Raw genomic sequence first — 13,398 nt, 5'->3', positions numbered from 1 at the left:
CTAGAAAAAAAAAGAATGAACACAAAAGCAGACATGATCATTCTAAGGCTCTAAATGCCCACTGACAGTGTGCTGAAAGTAACTGCCACTTCAGCTGGGGAAGCTCTAGAATAGGGTTCTAGAAAGCATAACGTGAGGCACCCAATGGCCAGCCGAGGGTGCCTGAAACCTGCAGCACCCTCCCTCTATCACGAGGTAGACAGACGGAACCTGCTGGCAGAAGGCGGGAGAAAGCTCCCCGCAGCTGCTGAGAGCTGCCCAGCTCCAAGGAGAGAAAACTTCCATGGGCATCAAAGTCTGACAGAGTCAGCGCAGTTCACGTGCCTCAACTCCAGCCACAGAAGTACTTCTGTCAAACAAGGAATCTACTAAGTACAGGACACGATTTAAAGAATAAGCTAGTATCTTTAGATTTGGGGTATGACAGAGACCAACCTGACAATATTTTTACCTTCTTTATGAACAAATCAAAGCTAGGCTTGTCTCTCTCCAAGTTTCCCCAGATCTCATCACAGAACCCTAAGTTTCTGATAACCAGGAACATCCATCCACACAGTAGAGGACAAAGCAGAACGAATACTCCAGCCACCGAAGTCAACTTCAGCTCCAGATGAAAGTTTTACGTCTCCTGAGCTTCCAAACAGGAAAATTATATCATGGCTGACAGTAATTTAATTGCACTGTTGCTATGACAACATGCTGCTCTTTCTTTTCAATTTGCTTATTTGTCAGTAGCTTCCCAAAGGAACTAACACACTATACTCCATGTTTTCTTTTGTTTTAAACAAACATTGCCAGCAGTATGGTTTTATTAGAAAAATGGCACTGTGGAGAAGAGGGTGACAGGGTCCACTACCCCTTGAATCGTCTGTCTGCTTTGTGTTTCTGTGCCCCCATGCTCTCCGACTGTTAAGTGCAACCCTATAAATCCAGCATTTTCATAGCAACGGTATCAAGAGCTGCTGAGCACTACAGTTCCATTTTAAAAAACAGTTCCCAGAAACCACAGCTGAGGAGTTTTCCATTATTATACTCTAACTACATAATTTGCCAAATCTTTTTCCCCCCTATTTCAGAGGGGGAAAAAAAAGAGAGCGAGCGAGAGCGAGAATCCGGATCATGTGAGTCTGCAGTTAAGCAAACATTTTTAATCTGCTGCCAATAAGGTTGCTCCACCAGCTACGCAAATAGTTATTCACTAGTGACCTCCTTACAACTTTTCGGTTTGCTATTGGTTACATTCCCCCCCCACACACACACACACCCTCTTTTTGTTTTTATATGACTTGCTGTGTTTTGTTATCTTATTTGCTTTTCAACGGAGAAAATGCAGCAGGAAAGCTAGTTTCTTGCCCGCTATCAAAAGGTTTCCAAATAACTGACAAATACATTACTGGCCCAGCTTTGAACAGATGTTCGAAGCGAACTTTAAAAAGTTAAGAAATCCTCTCCAAGCCGAGCAGGGCAGTCGCGAGTTTGGAGGGGCCGGGTAACCCCCCTCCGCGCGCGCGCGCGCGCACGCACGCGCTCCACTCCCGTCTACTGTACTTGTCAAAAACATTTCAAGGGGACCTGCGGGAGCGGCGATTGGCTGCGTCCCGCGTCAATCAGCGGCGTTGCCAGGCAACGAGGAAACTGCTCTGCTCCCCGTATACTGGGCAATTGGGAGCTCGCATACCTTCACTGCCGGTCAGATGTCATAAACCTTTTATTGGCCGCACCGCGGCGAGCCTTAAAAACACATCAATAAAAGCCCGCCGTCCCCCCAACTTCTCCAGGGCCCGAGGAGGGTTTCCTAGAGAGCCAGGGTGAGGAGGGGTCGGGCCTCGGGGGTCTCGGGAGACGCTCACTGCCGGTGCCAAGACTGCACAGTTTGGGGGGAGGGGGCATCTTTGTTAGGAGCCTGTTTCTCATCTTGGGGTCTCCCCTAGATCGGCACCCCCTCCCCCGGCCCGGAACGGCGGGGCTCCAGTCCTCCGCGGACAATACCAACTCTGCTCCTTTCGGGCGTCTTTCGGAAATCGAGGCACAGCACGGAAACAGCCTGCACGTCGGGGCAGGAAACTCTTTGGACCGGGCAACTTCCCCGCTCGGGGGCTGCCGTCTCCCCGCCCGGTCGGGCCCCCCCTACCCCAAGCCCTCCCCCCAGGAACTGCGGAGTCCCTCGTCTGCCCAGAGCAGCGAGGTCGCCTCCGGGACAGCCTCAGACGAGCGCCCCCGCCCCGAGACACCCCAATCCCACCGGGGCGCCGGCGGGAGCTGGGAGCAAACTCACCTGGCCGGAGCGGGGCGCGGGGGCGCGGGGGCGCCGCAGCCCTTCAGCGGGAGCCGACAAAGTTTCGCGGGCGCCCAGCGGGCATCGCTTGGGGGCCCGGCTAAGGACGCGCGGGCGCGGCGCGGCGAGCCCAGGGCGGCGGGCGGCGGGGGGCGGCCGCGGGCGCGGGCGGCAGGGGCGCGGGGGTGCGGCGCGGCATGGGACCTGCGGCGTCCGCCGGAGCGCGCCGCGCGTCGCCCGCCGCCCCGCCACTCCGCCCCGTCCCGCCTCCCGCTCGCCTCCGCCGCGGCGCGTCGGGCCGGGGCGCGCCGAGCGGCGAGAAGTTGTTCCACTGCAAACAAAAGGCGACACATGACCAGGCAGGAGGAGGGAAGCGCGGGGAGGAGGGGCGCGGAGGGGAGGGACGGAGCGGAGGGGGCGGAGGGAGCCGGAGAGAGGGAAAACGTGGGCCGGGCCGCCGCCGGCCCGGGGTGCGGACCCGGCGGGGCGGCCTGCCCCGCCCCCTCCGCCACGATCGACCCCGGCGCCCCCGGGGGTGCAGCCGGGAGAGCCGGCAGGGGCCGCGCGGACTCGCCTCCCGCCGCGGGGCGGGGGTGACCGGCGCGGGCCCCCGCGACCCGGGGCGGCCGCGACCGAAGGCGGCGGGGCGGGCGGGCGGCGCGCGGCCTGCCCCTTCCCCAGGCTCCGGCCACGCGGGCGGGCCGGCGCTGTGCCGCTGGCAACGTGTCGCCGGAACGCTCCTACCCCATCCGCATGCCTTACAAGGCTCGAAAGTAAAAATAAAAAGAATTACGATGCGGGCGAGGCTTGCGAGGGGGAGAAGAGATTCCACTTCTCCCCAACTAGCGTCCTGGCGGGGCTCCCAGGGCAGTCCCCAGCCCTCTTCCAGCGCCCACCTCGAGCCCCGGGAGGAAAGGCACAAAGGCACCGCAGCCTCCCGCCCCGCTGGCCGCTCCTCCTGTCGTCTGCCGGCGCGTGTCTGCGGAGGGAGGGAGGGTGGCCATTACAGACAACCAAGCGAGAGGCCCGTCCTGGAGGCCACGCCGGGAGGGCCTCTCCAGTGCGGAAGGCTCCGCGGCGACCGACTTAACAACCTCGAGCGAAAACCAGCCTTATCTCCACATTTTGAGTTCTCAAGAACCCGACACAATTCGCACGGCCACCCAGCGACCGGCGGCGCGGCCACCACTCCAAGTCTTTAGGATCCTCCAAAGAAGGGCCACCCACTGCTAAAGCCACACCAACCAGCTGCCTTGGGAGAGGATGAAAGGAGAGTCCAACAGGACACCCTGGTGGTGACACAAATAAAAATATGACTGCACACCACTCGCACGCAGCCCAATCAGTAGGTTCCTCCACAGAAGTGAAGCCCAGGTGACAACTCCCGTCACCCCCACCTCAACCCACCTGAGCCAGTGGACCGGCCATTTTGAGCTGTCTGAAAACTACAGAAAAACCAGTGAGAAGACCCAGAGTGATCTCCCTCAGAAAGCCCCCTAGTTTGCAGTACCCTTTAACCTAGCCAAAAGGGGAGAACAATCCCACAGGGCTTCTGAATTTCTTTTTTCCCCCCAAAATAAAGAAACCCCAATCCATCTGGGAGTCATTCCTTCTAACCTCGCTTCAAAGCGGTGGGTGGCAAGTCTTCAGCAAGGACACTCACCACAGGCCTTCCTACTTACCAGTGGTAGGGCAAATCCCACCCAGGAGAGGGCTCCAAGGTGGAAGCCCCAGGGCGGTTGGAGGTCATCCAGCCCCACCCCTTTTAATTACTGAGCACTTGATGTGACCTACCCAAACTCACCAAGCAAAAGGTGTAAGGTGAGAGAGACAGCTCTGAAGCCTCATGCCAGAGATTCTAAGCATCAGAACTGGTGACAAAAGGACAACTGGACATCAGTCAAGTGAGGTGGCACCCTCCTTCTGCGTATCCGTCGAGCGGGCTGAATTTCCCATCAAAGAAACCAAGGCCAGAGACCTTTGTCCAAAACCCCCTTGCCCACCCGGAGAGGAAGAAATACTCGCCTTCCATCACCAGCTCCCAACTCTCCCCATGGCCAACCACACTCCCACCACAGCTAGAAATCTCTTTACAGTAAGAGAAGACGCATGTTAATTTTCACTCCAGTTCTTTCTTGGTCCTCAGAGTTCAAGCACAGAGAATATGTCATTCTTAAAATTCTCTGTGCGAGCTGTTTAGCCTCCAGTGTCCAAACCAGCCATGTAGGTGAACAACGCCTTTGAAACAGACAAGCCTTGGGTCAGGAGAAGCCCTAAGTAGAGGGTGGAGTATGGTGAGGTAAGCTGTCCTTTATTAGCCTGCCTCTTTCCTTCTGCGTGTTTTCAGTTTCTTCCCTTCTCAAACGTACAGACTTTCCTCTATTTACCATGGGTTTACATCCCAAGAAGCTCATCATCATAAGTTGAAAATATCTGTGAGTCGAAAATGCATTTAAAACACCTACCCCACCTCCCACCACAGCTCCGTCTAGCTAAACTGGAACGTGCACAGAACGCTTACATCAGCCAGCAGCTGGGCCGAATCACCGAACACGCGTGTCGAGCAGCTCAGGTAACCTCCTGACTACAGCTGTGCCAGTGGAACACAGAATGGTTGTATGGGTGCACAACGGCTGTGGGCGTAGGGGCTGCTGACCCGGTGACCGCGTGGCTGACTGCGAGCTGAGGCTTGCTGCCCATCCTCCCGAGAGGGGATCGGACAGTGTATCACTAGCTCTGGGAAAGATCCAAATTCCGAATCTGAAGTCTGGTGTCTACCGAATGTGTATCGCTTTTCGCACCGTCATAAAGTCAAGAAATCGTATGTCGAACTATGATACATCAAGGACCATCTGTATTCCTCAGTGTCTCTCTCCCACTTGTCATGGGAGATGTGGCAAGAGACGTCAGCCTGAGGAGGAAGTGGGGGGCGAGCCCTGCCTGATGTGGACAGCGGGCTACACACATCAGCCTATCTGTCGGTCTTAAGTGGGGGGTCCACATATTTGCTGAAAGCCAAAGCAAGGCTTGGTGTGGCCCCTTTCCACTTATAATTCCACAGAAGCCCAGCTCCAAAAGATGCTCCCTGACAACAGGCTGCAGGGGCCAAAGTCTGGAACAGCTCCAAGTTCAATACCCTTCCTGAACTTTCAGAGTACCCTTGTGCCTTAGACCCTGAGAAGTCTCCAAAAAACAAGCGGAGCTGTTTAAGCCATTGTTCTACAAACACGTTTTACAGCGGAATCCTGCGTGTGCCCCAGAATTCACTGTGGGCAACTCTTATTTCCCGGCTGGGGAGATGCGGCACCATTCTACAGCCCCCTCCGGGCACAGGCCCGACGCACACGTGTGTCTGTCGAGGAAGACCTGGACTCCACCCATCTGGTCCCCAAGTCAGGTTCCTCCTGTGTGCAGAGGAGAGCCTCTCCCCTTGATGTCTTCTTCCTCCTTCTCCAACATGCTTCTCTGCCCAGCAACATGAAAGCGTCTCTCCCCATCACTGCTTCTTTGGCCAACATGATTATTTGTGGAATCGTTCAGTGTGACGCCTCCCAGCCCCGCTGACGAAGTAACACCTGAAGAGATGAGCAGTAAGAGGCCACTGCAGGGGGGAGGACTGAGGACTTTCATATACGAGGAGGAATCTGCCTGCCAAGATGGTCTCCTGGGTCCTTCAAGCTGACTCCAGCGAAGAGGACTCATGAGCGGGAACCCAGGGCAGCCAGCACGGCTGGGCTTCTCCGAACTGGGGCGTCATCAGGCACTTTCTCCTCCTCTTCCCTCTGAGACCACACTGTCTTTCCTACTTCCCTCTACGTATCTATGCCACTCTCCTCCCGACAGCTTGGCTCTCTCTGCTCACTTACGACCACACGTGGCTGCTAGCACCAAGTCCAAACCTTCTGACTTTCGGCACCCACCACCTTCAGACTGCCTGTTTCCACGCCACAGTCTATACCAGGTCTAGAACCTGATTGGCTTAGCCTGACTTAGGTGACTTTTCCTTTCTGCCCACTCCCTCCTGTCAGCCAAGGCATGGGCATGGTGGAACCATCAGGCACACCAGGACTGGGATGACTTTAGAAGGAGGATATCTAGTAAAGATGGGATGGTGTTTGACCTGTGGAAATGGGGAAGGCATGTTAGAGCCCTGAGCCCTATTGCGGATACCCAGCAAGCCACACCTAATGGGTCAGAATCTTCTAGGATGGGTTCCAGGCATGTACATTTTGGGCGGGAGCAGGAGCTGCTGTTCCAGGTAAGAGAAATGAATGGCACACGTATTTATCAAATATGACTTGATCGTATTAGAAGATGCATTCGTTCCTTGAACAAATATTTACTGAGTACCTACCAGGTACATAGCATTGTGTAAGGTGCAGAGATACAAGGCTTTTTGTTCCTTACGGAGCATGCGTGTTAGTGGGTAAGAGTGGTAACATAATATGACCAACCTCTTTAAATGCTAAGGTGAGCAATTTATACGCACTAATTCAAAGGGCAAGAGGAAGTCATTGAGTATTTTTGAGTGCAGACGTTATACTATCAGAAATATGCTTTAAAAGAATGGCTTGGAACTAGTAGATAAATAAGTCCCGGAAACCTAATACACAGTACAGTGATTTTCAACAAGAAACTGTATTATAAACATTTAAACCAAGTGACTAGATTTTAATTGTTCTCAACACTAGAAGAAATGATAATAATGGGACACCATAGATGTCTTAGCTAACGTGACAGCGGCAATCATATTGTAATATAAGTGTATCAAATCTGTATGTTGTACACCTTAAACTTACACACAACATCGTATGGCAAATACATCTCAATTTTGTTAAAAAAAAAAAGGATTGTGGGGGCATCTGGGGGGCTCGGTTGGTGAAGCACCTGACTCTTGGTTTCGGCTCAGGTCATGATCTCAGGGTGGTGAGACCGAGCCCTGCATGGGGCTCCTCGCTGAGCACTGAGTCGGTTTCAGACTCCCTCCTTCTGCCCCTCCCCACCACCCCCACCTCACTCGTGCTCTCTCTCTAAAATAAATAAATAATTTAAAAATTAAAAAAAAAAATAAAAGAATGGAATTGTGGATTCAAGATGAGTTTTGGGAAACTCACTGGAAAACTCTTTGGGAAACTATTGAGAAAGCAAGACCATGATCCCTAGAAAAGGGAATAAAGATTGTTTTATTAAATGTGTTTTCAAGAATTATAAAATATGCTAAAATATTATAACAGTGATCCCCTCTCAGTGGCAGAGTTATGGGGTAATTATTTTGGCCTGCTTCTTTCATTATATTATATTCCAAATTTTCTACCATGAGCACCCATTACATTACATTACAACGTTCTAATGATAAGGGGGGAGGATCCCATTAGAGCAGTGGTTCTCGGCCTTGACTGTGCACCAAAATGACCTGTAAGGCTTACTAAAATTGCTGGCCCCCATCCCCAGAGTTTGTGATTCAGTAGGTTGGGGCTGTGGCCTGAGAATTCACATCTCTAACAACTCCCAGGGATGCTGCTGCTGGTGGGTGAGGGACCACACTTTGAGACCCACTGAATTGAATTATAGAATAGTCAGTGAGACTGGAAAAAATGAATGTAGGAAAGCCTTCAAAGGAGTAACCAACAGGGACTGTCAAATATGAGAAAAGAAGGGAAGATTATGATCAAAGAAAACCCCTAAATCATGGGTTGACTAAGTCTCTTTGAGAGAATGTATGAGAATGGTGTTGGTAATGGTAGAAAAGCTGTTCCGTTCCCTCCCTTGGGTGCAGAAGTAAGAGAGCCCAGCATCACAGCTGGAAGGGCCTCCACTTTGGAGAATTTCAAGTTCGCTCCAGCATCTTGGCCCTCACCTGCCATCCACTCTTCCATTGTCCTCTTGTGCATTCTTGCTGTTTACATGACAGGCTCTGAAGGGTGTAGCCTGGGCAAAGTCTTCTTCAAATTTCTCCAGTAGGAATCAGAGCCAGGAGGCTTCTTTAAGGAGGGAAGGAGGGATGTGTGGTAAGGGAAAGGACAGCCAAACCGGTGGAGGGAAGTTCATTAGCTCAGGTGCCCTCGCCAAACAAACCCCAGCTTCTCAAATCTCTTGCTGGAGGCAACATGGAAACCCAGAACCTGTCAGCTCCTCTTTGAGCAGAAACACAAGTGTGAGCGAATCATCCAGAATCCAGATTTAGTCAATGCCTTCAGTCAACAAGTATTTATGAAGCCTCTAGCTACTCTATGCCCAGGACCACGTGGAGGGGACCGGGAAGGAACCTGGAGAAATAAAAAGGGTGGCACTTCCCTCAAGGATCTGGGAGACTCAGGAGCATTTATGAAGCAACTACAGATAAACACACACACAGCAAAATACCGCAGCCAGAAGTGGTGTAGCCTGATGGCTAGCCTAACACCTGTGACCAGGTTCATGGTCTCACTTCACCACTTACTAGCTGGATAACTTAGTCAAGGTGCTTCACTTCTTTCTCTCCACCTAGTTTCCTCATCTTAAGAAAAAGTGGGTAGGGAGGAAGAATGATAGCAAAGCCCACTTCATAGGGTTCTGATGAAGATCAAATGAATTAGTATTTGCAAAACACATATAATGGTGCCCTGGCACTTAGCACCATTTTTGTTAAGTAAATAAATCAACAGGAAAATACTGACATAGTTGACTGCATACCAATTTAAAATTTGCATGTAGGGCCGGAGTCCTATAAATGAAGCGGAAAGGTAGATTAAAAACTGAGGAAATATTTGCCATATGTAGGAAAAGGGGTTACTATTTTAAATTTAGAACCCTTAAAATTCAGGGGCGCCTGGGTGGCTCAGTCGTTAGGCGTCTGCCTTCGGCTCAGGACGTGATCCCAGAGTCCTGGAATCAAGCCCCACATCGGGCTCCTCCGCTATGAGCCTGCTTCTTCCTCTCCCACTCCCCCTGCTTGTGTTCCCTCTCTCGCTGGCTGTCTCTCTCTGTCAAATAAATAAAATCTTAAAAAAAAAAAAAAAAAGAACCCTTAAAATTCAATGAGAAAAAGAAAAAGTATCTCCCTGATGAGAATATACCCACGAAGAGAGGCTCCACCCCAGTAAAAAACGAAGAAATGCAAATTAAAGCAACTGTGATATCTTATTTCGTCTACCAGATGGACAGAGTCCGAAAAGGAGTAACCATACCGATGTTGGTGGGGGTGTCAGGAAGGAGGTGACCGGGTACCACCGTTCAAGAACAACTACAGTGAACCCAGCCACGGGCCCTAAACTTCCAACGTCTAGGAATTTACCCCAGGGAGGGACTCTCACAAGACCGTTAACTTGCCCACCAGACTGCTCACCCCTGTGATCCAGTGACCCACTAAACTCCACGCAGTTACCCCAGTGCCTAACACACACAGGAGTCAGTACTTACTGGAAACATGCACTGGAATACACAACATTGTATTTAGGAGGGTTTGCTGGGACATCGTTTAAAGTCACAAAAACTCAGAAATTGCTGCAATAAGAGGCTGCAGGCATATTATTATATTCTGTGGCCCACCCTGACCCTATGCTCCCTTTGTTCCCTGCCATGTGGATTTTCCGGTCATTTTCGGTGAAGCCTTCCTTATTCAGAATCATTTTCACATTCTCCTGTACTAGATGTGTGAACCAATCTGCAAACATTTCCATAAAGTAAGAGTGGGGGGAAATAAACGCGGTGGAGAAGCCAGTTAAAGGATTTTGTGATCTTTTCAATCAGAAGGAACAAAATGATTCCATCCTCAAGATGCTGGTGCTCTGAGCAAACAGGAGAATTGCTAAGTATAACACACACTGTACCCTGTGTTATGGTGTCTATTGACTGGTTGTATGAAGGCTTTCAACTGATAGGTTTTGGTATCAAACTTTCTCTACCAACTTGTACATCGGTCCAAAGATAAGGGAAAATACTCTTGAGTTAAGAATTTGTGGGGGAGGGGGAAGATTTACTCTCTATGTTCAGACTGACCCTTCTATAACAATTTGTGCTTATGAAAGACCAGATGTGGTTACATCTTTTTTTTTTTCCAAATCTGATAGAAAAATCTGTGCCCAGCTGAGGCACTCCACGTGGCTAGAATTACCTCCGCTTCTCCTGCCTTCCAAGGGACACTCTGGCAGTCAAACTCTTGCCCTAGAAAAGGCTGCCACTCTGAGCTCTTGGACTCCATTTATCTACAGTCGATTGTCATTATTTGTGGAAGTTAGGTTCTATAAAGTCTCCGCAAACAATGAATTAGCAAACACTGAACTACTGCTCCTAGGGGAGACAGAAAGTCAGGTTCCTGCGAGCTGCTGGTGACAGCATTTTCGTAAGCTGATGAATACAGAACCACATATTACTGGGTTTCCATCTAACGCCACCTTATTTAATATGTACTGTTGATTCATTAACACTGAACTCACGGCCAACAGCTCCATAACTCATGTCTGAACGAAGATTCTCTAACGAGGCTTCTGTATTTTCTCCACAAGGCAATCAGCTCAGGAACACTAAACACTTCACAGCACTACGACTGGGTGTCATTTTAAACAGGAAAATCACCAACAAAAAAGCACAAAAAGCAGAGTACAAAATAGACCTCAGAACAGACACGTTTACGCCAGAGCGTTGCTTTGTTAGATGTGAGCTGGGAGCGCATGCATTAGGCAATTCAAATTTTTGGCCACTCTGCGCATGTCGACAAATGACCATAAAAGCAGCATGAGTATTTATTAATTGGGTGGTTACAAATAATTTTTAGCAAGTACATGAACTCGCAAATACGGAATACGTGAATAATGACCGACTGTATTTAACAAACACTTACATAGCACTTATCTGGTGCCAGACAGTATTCTAAGGCTTGGCAAATATTCACTCATTTCGGCCTCACATTAACCATGGGAGGAGGGTACTATTATGATGCCCATATTACAAATGAGGAACCTGAGGCACAGAGAGGTTTAGCCACCTGTCTAAGGTCACACAGCTGGTAAGTGATGGGGCTGAGATTTGAACCCACACGCTCTGGCTCCAGAGTTTGGAGCCGTGTTCCAGGTAGGAACCAAGAGAAGCTTCAGATCAATCCAGAGCATCTGAATTCTTCTTGAAGAACCCCTGGAGGTCAAGAACACGAAGGATAGGAGTGGTGGGGTTCAAGAGAGGAAACACTGTGAGCAGGAAATAAAGGAGAAGGAAGGAAAAAGGGGCTTTTAAACGGAATGAAAAGGCACCACCTGCAAAAAGCCAAAGTTCAGCTTCTGTGTCATAATCAATATGGCATGGTGCACCTTTGTAATAAAACATAAATCAACTAGATACTGAGCATCAAACAAACTGTAAGTGCCTTGAGAGGCAAGGACCTTGCCGTATACTTCTCTTCTGCTCATAGCATGTGGCACGGTGGTTATCAAAAATATCGATCGCTCAACAGTAAAAACAAAAATGCTTCTTCTTATTGCTCTCTCAAGCTGGTATCTAATGACTACACAGATTAGTCAAAGAAAAGTAGCCTCATCAACCTTTTCCTCCTCCGAAGTTCTGAAGAGCTCTTATTGTTTTCTTCTGTTCACCGAGTACAGCAAGTACCACGGTCTCGTGGGTTTCAGCTGCTAAGTCTGCCAAAGTCTTAACCATGCCAAGAAATAACTCTCTCATTTTACTTTTTCAGAAGGATATGAAAGAAGACAATCAATTCTTCTCTTGAAGATTGTCTTTTTGAAACAAAAGTAAAAACTACAAATTCAACCATGTCTCTGGGAGACATTGCATAGATTAAGGTATCACCAATATATTTCCTTGCTGTACAAAATTCCCTTTGGGGGATTAGCAACTTTTTAATTTATGACGACTGCCAAGCCTGAAGTCTGTTATTCTGTATCAGATAGTGCAGTTCACCAACACTTTCCGCTTTGAAACCCCCACTCCTTCCCAAAATAGCCTCTCGTGTGCCTTAATATTTTTGATTCAGGTGCAAGCAAAACGTGCCCATAAATTGTGAGGCACAAGTGCCTGTTGAACGCTCTGTCTCACAAGGGGTGGGGGCTGGGAAGGAAGTGGCTGAATGGATTGCTGTCTTTCTGGGGGTGCACCACTGGCACCTAATGCTCTTAAGCCCAAAGACACGTGACTATCACTGGCTTCAAAGATTTGGCCCCCAAACAACCAGGCATCCTTTTTAAGTTGGCATTTCTTCCAGAGAGGAATACTGAGCATCTTTCCTACATGCCTCACACCGTGCTAGGCCAGCTGTCTAACAATATGGATCCCGGAAGGGGGTGCTGCCCACGTTGGTGATGGCAGCCATTAGTGCCTGTTGCTCATAGCGAACGTCAAAGAGCCCTCAGAACACAGGTCCAGGCCATTGGCTGAGACACCCCGGGCAAGCTTCCATGCCCCTTGAGTGCCAGCAGAGGCTACCCGAGGACCAAGGTGGGCATGCCACATGGTCCTGGGCTTCCGGACAGAGTCCGGTCCCAGAGAGTGGATGTCAGAGCTCTCCGGAGGCTGCCCAAGCCAGGTTCAAAGGGAGGGAAGAACCTCATGACATCCGTTCCAAAGAAATCCCACCTGCTACTGGCATGCCCAGGCTCGTCTTCCTCGCATACCAGCCTCCCAGGCACGTCTCCAAAGGCACGGTGGGCAGGCAGCTGCAACAGTTTGCTTTCTCTCAATGCTTCGGACCGGGAAGACGCGGCATTGAGGAAGAAATCACGGCCAGTCCCCATGAGCTGGACCCCCCCGTTGGCCGGGATCCTGGAAGGTCATCTTATCCACCCCTTTGCAGGAAAAACATGGTTTTCCTTGGCCTTGGAAATCTGGCCTGGCAGATTTTCTGGAGTAAGTGTCTTCATCCACACCCAGCCACATCACTTTGACGTTCAGGACTGTCAAAATGCAAACCCGCTCCGCGATCTCCTTCACCCTGTACACTCCAGTGACATCCCCTGGCCCGAAATGCCTGCCACCATGCGAGCGCCGGGCGCAGCCAGTGCACAACAACTCCCCAGCTTGCTCTCCTGAATAACTTGAATATCAGACCAAGCACAAAGAGAATAATACACGGCAGTTGCTGGAAAAAGCTCACTCCATCCACTTCATTCTCTCTGGCAGACGCGACTGAAAGATTTTTT

General features: G+C 50.3%; 1 protein-coding gene across 13 annotated transcripts in view; it reads right to left on the bottom strand.

Moving 5' to 3' along the window:
- Nucleotides 1–13,398, bottom strand: part of FOXN3 (forkhead box N3) — a 386,468-nt gene that overhangs the window by 219,991 nt on the left and 153,079 nt on the right. The gene's annotated exons all lie outside the window — the stretch shown is intronic.

This window comes from Ursus maritimus, unplaced genomic scaffold, assembly GCF_017311325.1.
Source record: "Ursus maritimus isolate PB19 unplaced genomic scaffold, ASM1731132v1 scaffold_25, whole genome shotgun sequence".
Classification (NCBI taxonomy): domain Eukaryota; kingdom Metazoa; phylum Chordata; class Mammalia; order Carnivora; family Ursidae; genus Ursus; species Ursus maritimus.
The sequence above is the reverse complement of the archived record's forward strand: the minus strand, read 5'-3'. Positions and strand labels throughout refer to the sequence as shown.